Here is an 8,778-nt window from a genome sequence, read left to right as displayed (position 1 = left end):
TTAAGCACTCTGGTTAGGGTTGCTGTTAGGGTCATGGTTAGCACTAGGGTTAGGACTGCCATTAGGGTCATGGTTAGCACTAGGGTTAGGGTTGCTGATAGGGGTGTGCACCGGCCACTTTTCGTGTTTTGGTTTTGGATCTGGATCTTTCTTCGTGTTTTGGATCTGGATTGGTTTTGCCAAAACCACCCTTCCGTGTTTTGGGTTCTATTTTTTTTTTAAAAAAGCATAAAAACAGCTAAAATCACAGAATTTGTAGGTTTTTCTGCTCCTATGCTATTATTAACCTCAATAACCTTAATTTCCACTCATTTCCAGTCTATTCTGAACACCTCACACCTCACAATAGTGTTTTTATGTCCAAAAGGTTGCACCGAGGTAGCTGGATGACTATGCTAAGCGACACAAGTGGGCGGCACAAACACGTGACCCATCTAGGCGTGAAACTGCAGTGGCAGACAGGATGGCAGTTTGAAAAACTAGGCCCCAAACTGTACATAATGCAAAGAAAAAAAAGAGGTGCAAGATGGAATTGTCCTTGGGCCCTCCCACCCACCCTTATGTTGTATAAACAAGACATGCACACTTTAACAAACCAATCATTTCAGCGCCAGGGTCTGCCACACAACTGTGGCTGAAATAATTGGTTCGTTTGGGCCCCCACAAAACAAGCAGGCAATTAATCTGTCCCTGCACAAACTGGCTCTACGGAGGCAAGATGTCATCCTCATCCTCCTCATCCACCGATTCATCACCCACTTCAGTATTGTGTACATCCTCATCCTCACAGAGTATTAATTCGTCCCCGCTGGAACCACAGGTCCATCTGTACGTTCTGGAGGCTGGTCTCCCTGGAAGAGTTGATAATTCATTTCATGAACATCATCTTCTCCACATTTTGTGGAAGCAACCTCCTACGCCTTTCGCTGACAAGGTTCCCGGCTGCACTAAACACTCTTTCGGAGTACACACTGGAGGGGGGGCAACTCAGGTAAAATAGAGCCAGTTTGTACAGGGACCTCCAAATTGCTTCTTTTTCCTGCCAGTACAGGTACGGACTGTCTGACATGCCTACTTGGATGCTGTCACCGATGTAATCCTTTAACAGACAGACGCACGCTTGTCGCTGCTGCTTTGAGGATGCAAGTGCGGCTACAGCCCACACAATTCACAAAGACAGAAAAAAGAAGAAGAATATTTTTATTGTTTGTGTAGCACACTTTGAGGGTGTCACCACCCTTTAACAGACAGACACACGCTTGTCGCTGCTGCTTTAAGGATGCAGGTGTGGCTACAGCCCACACATTTCACAAAGACAGAAAAAAAAACAACAATATTTTTATTGTTTGTGTAGCACACTTTGAGGGTGTCACCACCCTTTAACAGACAGACGCACGTTTGTCGCTGCTGCTTTGAGGATGCAGGTGGAATCTAGACGGGATTTGGAACCGGGGACACACTACCTCCATCAATTGTCTAAATCCCACTGCACTAATGGCGGATACCGGACGCACGTCTAACACCAACATAGCAGTCAAGGCCTCAGTTATACGTTTTGCTTCAGGATGACTGCTGTCGTACTTCATCCTCATCGCTAGGGACTGTTGGAGGGTCAATTGTTTAGTAAAAGTAGTGATGTTCCTACTTCCTCTCTGGGATGATGAACAACTCCCAGCAGCAGCAATAGCACTAGGAGGAAGTGGTTCTTGATCTTTCCCTATTTTATTTTTATCGGAGAAAGTTTGGTCCTCCATTTATGTTATATTGATATATACGTGCGGCTAAAGCGCACACAAACACAGAAAATATTTTTTTATTTTTGCTGGAGAGTAGTGCACTTTGTGGGTTACACCACCCTTTAAGAAATGAGCCAGCCGGCTCTTTACTTATGGGACACAGGCGCACGCTTGGCGCTGCTCCTTTGTTGATGCAGGTGCAGCCACAGTGCACACAAGTCACAAACACAGAAAATATTTTTTTTTGGATTGGAGTGTACTTTGGGGGTTACGGCACCCTTTAACGGTCAAGCCAGCCGGCCCTTTACTTATGACACAGGCGCACGCTTGGCACTACTTTGTTGATGCACGTGCGGCTACTGCGCACACAATTCACAAACACAGAAAATATTTTTTTTTTGGTTTGGAGTGTACTTTGGGGGTTACAGCACCCTTTAACGGTCAAGCCAGCCGGCCCTTTACTTATGACACAGGCGCACGCTTGGCACTACTTTGTTGATGCACGTGCGGCTACTGCGCACACAATTCACAAACACAGAAAATATTTTTTTTTTTGGTTTGGACTGGAGTGTACTTTGGGGGTTACAGCACCCTTTAACGGTCAAGCCAGCCGTCCCTTTACTTATGACAAAGGCGCACGCTTGGCACTACTTTGTTGATGCACGTGCGGCTACTGCGCACACAATTCACAAACACAGAAAATATTTTTTTTTTTGGTTTGGAGTGTACTTTGGGGGTTACAGCACCCTTTAACGGTCAAGCCAGCTGGCCCTTTACTTATGACACAGGCGCATGCTTGGCACTACTTTGTTGATGCACGAACGGCTACTGCGCACACAATTCACAAACACACAAAAAATATTATTTTTTTAGCACTTGGGGGGAGCACCCCTGATGAACAGAGCACCCCCTGGACAACACTACAGCACCCCTTTAGGACTGGGACACTGCACAGGACTTTGGAGTGGACACAGCCCCTATGGAGAACTGACTGCACAACACAGTCCAGCCAGCCCCTATGGACTTTGAAGTAGTGGACACAGCCCCTATTAACAACAGCAGCACAGCACAACACAGCCAGACCCTATGGACTTTGAAGTAGTGGACAACAGCAGCACAGCGCAGCACAGCACAGCACAACACTACTCTGCACTACACTACACTACACAGCCCAGCCAGCCCTAACTCCCACCCTCCCTCTTCACTGTCCACAGCCGAGTGAGAAAATGGCGCTGACGCGGGTACCTTATATAGGATCCAAAACCCGCGAGACTCGGAAGGCGGGATGATGACGTTTTGCCTCGATTTCAGATCCGAGTCAGGCGGGAAAAGTCGAGCCTGACTCGGATCGGCCTCGGATCGGGGGTGCTCGTGGGGGTTCGGATTTCAGAAATCCGAACCCGCTCACCCCTAGTTGCTGTTAGGGTCATGGTTAACACTAGGGTTAGAGTTGCTGTTAAGTTCATGGTAAGCACTAGGGTTAGGGTTGCTGTTAGGGTTCTGGTTAGCACTAGGATTAGGGTTTGGTTAGCACTAGAGTTAGGGCTGCCATTAGGGTCATGGGTAGCACTAGGGTTAGGGTTGCCATTAGGGTCATGGTTAGCACTAGGTTGAGGTTGCTGTTAGGGTCATGGTTAGCACTAGGGCTAGGGTTGCCATTAGGGTCATGGTTAGCACTAGGGTTATGGTTGCTGTTAGGTTCATGGTAAGCACTAGGGTTAGGGTTGCTGATAGGGTTTTGGTTAGCACTAGGGTTAGGGTTGCCATTATTGTCATAGTTAGCACTAGGGTTAGGGTTGCTGTTAGGTTCATAGTTAGCACTAGGGTTAGGGTTGCTGTTAGGGTTATGGTTAGCACTAGGTTTAGGGTTGCTGTTAGTGTCATGGTTAGCACTAGAGTTAAAGATGCCAATAGGGTTATGGTTAGCACTAGGATTAGGGTTGCCCTTAGGGTCATGGTTAACACTAGGGTTAGTGTTGCTGTTAGGTTCACGGTTAGCACTATGCTTAGGATTGCTGTTAGGGTTATGGTTAGCACTAGGATTAGGGTTGCTGTTAGGGTCATGGTTAGCACTAGGATTAAGGTTGCCATTAGGGTTATGGTTAGCACTGGGATTAGTTTTGCCATTAGGTTTATGGTTAGCAGTAGGGTTGGGGTTGCTGTTAGGTCATGGTTAGCACTAGGATTACGGTTGCTGCTTTGGACCTGGTTAGCACTAGGCTTAGGGTTGCTGCTAGGGTCATGGTTAGCACTAGGGTAAGGGTTGCTGTTAGGGTCATGGCTAGCACTAGGTTTAGGGTTGTTGTTAGGGTCATGGTTAGCACTAGGGTAAAGGTTGCTGTTAGAGTCATGGTTAGCACTATGGTTAAGGTTGCCATTAGGGTTATGGTTAGCACTAGGGTTAGGGTTGCCATTAGGGTCATGGTTAGCAGTAGTGTTGGGGTTGCTGCTAGGGTCATGGTTAGCACTAGGATTAGGGTTGCTGCTAGGGTCATGGTTAGCACAAGGGTTAGGGTTGCTGTTAGGGTCATGATTAGAATTAAGGAAAAGGTTGCTGTTAGGTTCATGGTTAGCATTAGGGTTAAGGTTGCTGTTAGGGTTATGGTTAGCACTAGGGGTTAGGGTTGCCAACAGGGTCAGGTTAAGGTTGCTGTTAGGGTCATGGTAAGCACTAGGGTTAGGGTTGCTGTTAGGGTTATAGTTAGCACTAGGGTTAGGGTTGCCATTATTATCATGATTAGCGCTAGGGTTAGGGTTGCTGTTAGTGTCATGGTTAGCACTAGGGTTAGGGTTTCTGTTAGCGTCATTGTTAGCACTAGGATTAGGGTTGCTGCTAGGGTCATGATTAGCACTAGGGTTAGGGTTGCTGCTAGGTTCATGGTTAGCACTAGGGTTAGGGTTGCTGTTAGGGTTATGGTTAGCACTAGGTTTAGGGTTGCTGTTAGGGTTATGGTTAGCACTAGGGTTAGGGTTGCTGCTAGGGTTATGGTTAGCACTGGGGTTGCCATTAGGGCCATGGTTAGTACTAGGGTTAGGGTTGCTGTTAGGGTCATGGTTAGCACTAGGATCAGCGTTGCCGTTAGGGTCATGGTTAGCATTAGGGTTAGGGTTGCCGTTAGGGTCATGGTTAACACTAGGGTTAGGGTTGCCATTAGGGTCATGGTTAGCACTATGGTTAGGGTTTCTGTTAAGGTCATGGTTAGCACTAGGATTAGGGTTACTGTTAGGGTCATGGTTAGCATTAGGGTTAGGGCTGCTGTTTGGGTAATGGACAGAATTAGAGGAAAACTATCCTGTTGACATAATAACAAAATTGACACAATATCATGGTTCATGGTTAGCACTAGGGTTAGGGTTGCTGTTAGGGTTATGGTTAGCACTAGGTTTAGGGTTGCTGTTAGGGTTATGGTTAGCACTAGGGTTAGGGTTGCTGCTAGGGTTATGGTTAGCACTGGTGTTGCCATTAGGGCCATGGTTAGCACTAGGGTTAGGGTTGCTGTTAGGGTCATGGTTAGCACTAGGATTAGCGTTGCCGTTAGGGTCATGGTTAGCACTAGGGTTAGGGTTGCCGTTAGGGTCATGGTTAGCACTATGGTTAGGGTTTCTGTTAAGGTCATGGTTAGCACTAGGGTTAGGGTTGCTGTTAGGGTTATGGTTAGGACTAGGTTTAGGGTTGCTGTTAGGGTTATGGTTAGCACTAGGGTTAGGGTTGCTGCTAGGGTTATGGTTAGCACTGGGGTTGCCATTAGGGCCATGGTTAGCACTAGGGTTAGGGTTGCTGTTAAGGTCATGGTTAGCACTAGGATTAGCGTTGCCGTTAGGGTCATGGTTAGCACTAGGGTTAGGGTTGCCGTTAGGGTCATGGTTAACACTAGGGTTAGGGTTGCCATTAGGGTCATGGTTAGCACTATGGTTAGGGTTTCTGTTAAGGTCATGGTTAGCACTAGGATTAGGGTTACTGTTAGGGTCATGGTTAGCATTAGGGTTAGGTCTGCTGTTTGGGTAATGGACAGAATTAGAGGAAAACTATCCTGTTGACATAATAACAATATTGACACAATATCGGTTTCTAAATGCTGAATGTCAACATGGTCAATGTCGCCATTTTGAGTATGTCGACATAACTACCATGTCAGCATTCTCCTTTTCCTCCTCTCTCTCTCACTGTCCATCCTCCTGCTGTATTTTCACCTTCCATCCTACTTACCATGTATTCCATGTAACATTACCTCCTTCGCTCACTCATCTTCTCTACAATCTCACCTGCTTCACACAGAGGGATCTGGTGAGCAGGAGATTCTCTCTCCCCTCTGAGAGAAAGGAGAGGCGAGATGATATATCTGTTTACATCTTCCTACTCAATCTATACAGAATAGAATAAAAGGGCTGTTAGGGTCATGGTAAGCACTAGGGTTAGGGTTGCTGTTAGATTCATGGTTAGCACTAGGGTTAGGGTTGCTGTTAGGGTTTTGGTTAGCACTAGGGTTAGGGTTGCTTTTAAAGTCATGGTTAGCACTAGGGTTAGGGTTGCTGTTAGGTTCATGATTAGCACTAGGGTTAGGATTGCTGTTAGGTTCATGGTTAGCACTAGGGTTAGGATTGCTGTTAGGGTTATGGTTAGCACTGGGGTTGCCATTAGGGTCATTGTTAGCACTAGGGTTAGGGTTGCTGTTAGGGTCATGGTTAGTACTAGGGTTAGGGTTGCCATTAGGGTCATGGTTAGCACTAGGGTTAGGGTTGCTGTTAGTGTTATGGTTAACACTAGGGTTAGGGTTGCCATTAGGGTCATGGTTAGCACTAGGGTTAGGGTTGCTATTAGGGTCAGGGTTAGCACTAGGATTAGGGTTACTGTTAGGGTCATGGTTAGCATTAGGGTTAGGGCTGCTGTTAGGGTTATGGTTAACACTAGGGTTAGGATTGTCATTAGGGTCATGGTTAGCACTAGGGTTAGGGTTGCTGTTAAGGTCATGGTTAGCATTAGGGTTAGGGCTGCTGTTTAGGTTATGGGCAGAATTAGCTTAAAACTATCCTGTTGACATAATAATAATATTGACACAATATCGGTTTCTAAATGCTGAATGTCAACATGGTCAATGTGGCCATTTTGAGTACGTCGACATAACGACCATGTCGGCATTCTCCTTTTCTTCCTCTATCTCAATGTCCATCCTCCTGCTGTATTTTCACTTTCCATCCTACTTACCATGTATTCCATGTAACATTGCCCCCTTCCCTCACTTCTCTTCTCTACAATCTCACCTGCTCCACACAGAGGGATCTGGTGAGCAGGAGATTCTCTCTCCCCTCTGAGAGAAAGGAGAGGCGAGATGATATATCTGTTTGCTTCTTCCTGCTCAATCTATACAGAATAAAATAAAAGGGCTGTTAGGGTCATGGTAAGCACTAGGGTTAGGGTTGCCATTAAGATCGTGATTAGCACTAGGGTTAGGGTTGCTGTTAGGTTCATGGTTAGCACTAGGGTTAGGGTTGCTGTTAGGGTTTTGGTTAGCACTAGGGTTAGGGTTGCTGTTAGGGTTTTAGTTAGCACTAGGGTTAGGGTTGCTGTTAAGGTCATGGTTAGCACTAGATTAGGGTTGCTGCTAGGGTCATGATTAGCACTAGGGTTAGGGTTGCTGTTAGGGTTATGGTTAGCACTAGGGTTGCCATTAGGGTCATTGTTAGCACTAGGGTTAGGGTTGCTGTTAGGGTTTTGGTTAGCACTAGGGTTAGGGTAGCTGTTAAGGTCATGGTTAGCACTAGATTAGGGTTGCTGCTAGGGTCATGGTTAGCACTAGGATTAGCGTTGCTGTTGGGGTCATTGTTAGCACTAGGGTTAGGGTTGCTGTTAGGGTCATGGTTAGTACTAGGGTTAGGGTTGCCATTAGGGTCATGGTTAGCACTAGAGTTAGGGTTGCTGTTAGTGTTATGGTTAACACTACGGTTAGGGTTGCCATTAGGGTCATGGTTAGCTCTATGGTTAGGGTTGCTATTAGGGTCATGGTTAGCACTAGGATTAGGGTTACTGTTAGGGTCATGGTTAGCATTAGGGTTAGGGCTGCTGTTAGTTTTATGGTTAGCACTAGGGTTAGGGTTGCCATTAGGGTCATGGTTAGCACTAGGGTTAGGGTTGCTGTTAAGGTCGTGGTTAGCATTAGGGTTAGGGCTGCTGTTTGGGTTACGGACAGAATTAGCGGAAAACTATCCTGTTGACATACTAACAATATTGACACAATATTGGTTTGTAAATGCTGAATGTCAACATGGTCAATGTGGCCATTTTGAGTACGTCGACATAACGACCATGTCAGCATTCTCCTTTTCTTCCTCTCTCTCACTGTCCATCCTCCTGCTGTATTTTCACCTTCCATCCTACTTACCATGTATTCCATGTAACATTACCTCCTTCCCTCACTCATCTTCTCTACAATCTCACCTGCTCCACACACAGGGATCTGGTGAGCAGGAGATTCTCTCTCCCCTCTGAGAGAAAGGAGAGGCGAGATGATATATCTGTTTGCTTCTTCCTACTCAATCTATACAGAATAGAATAAAAGGGCTCTATGACACATAATAAAATAATAAATTAAACAAATAGCAATGTGTTAGCAAGCTCAAGGATTTACTAGTTTGCAGGAGCCTTTTGTGAGCATGCATTAGTATGTTTATCTCTGATATGGAGACACTGGCATGTGGAAAATTGTGCATAACGGCCAACCTTCCCTTCACCCTTAAAGTAACAATACTAAGTGTAAAGGCATTGTGCACCTTCTTCCTCCACACAACCATGTAATTGTGTTCTCTCCTCGCTTAGGCACTGTCTGGGCCACAATAGTCACAGTCCCATTGTCCCTAGGTTTTCTCTGATAATAAACACAGAGTTTGCTGAATACCATTCTGGTGGGATTATGTCCGACAGAAGGCAGAAAAATAACATTGATAATATAGACATTCCATTCTAGAACTATTTTGTCACGTCAGGTATTTGTGTGAACAGAGATTGCTCAGGTGACAGCTGTGTCTTACTGCGTTTCAGATGAATCAA

The sequence above is a fragment of the Taudactylus pleione genome, unplaced genomic scaffold (genome assembly GCF_031769625.1).
Source record: "Taudactylus pleione unplaced genomic scaffold, aTauple2 ptg000065l, whole genome shotgun sequence".
NCBI classification, from domain to species: domain Eukaryota; kingdom Metazoa; phylum Chordata; class Amphibia; order Anura; family Myobatrachidae; genus Taudactylus; species Taudactylus pleione.
The sequence above is the reverse complement of the archived record's forward strand: the minus strand, read 5'-3'. Positions refer to the sequence as shown.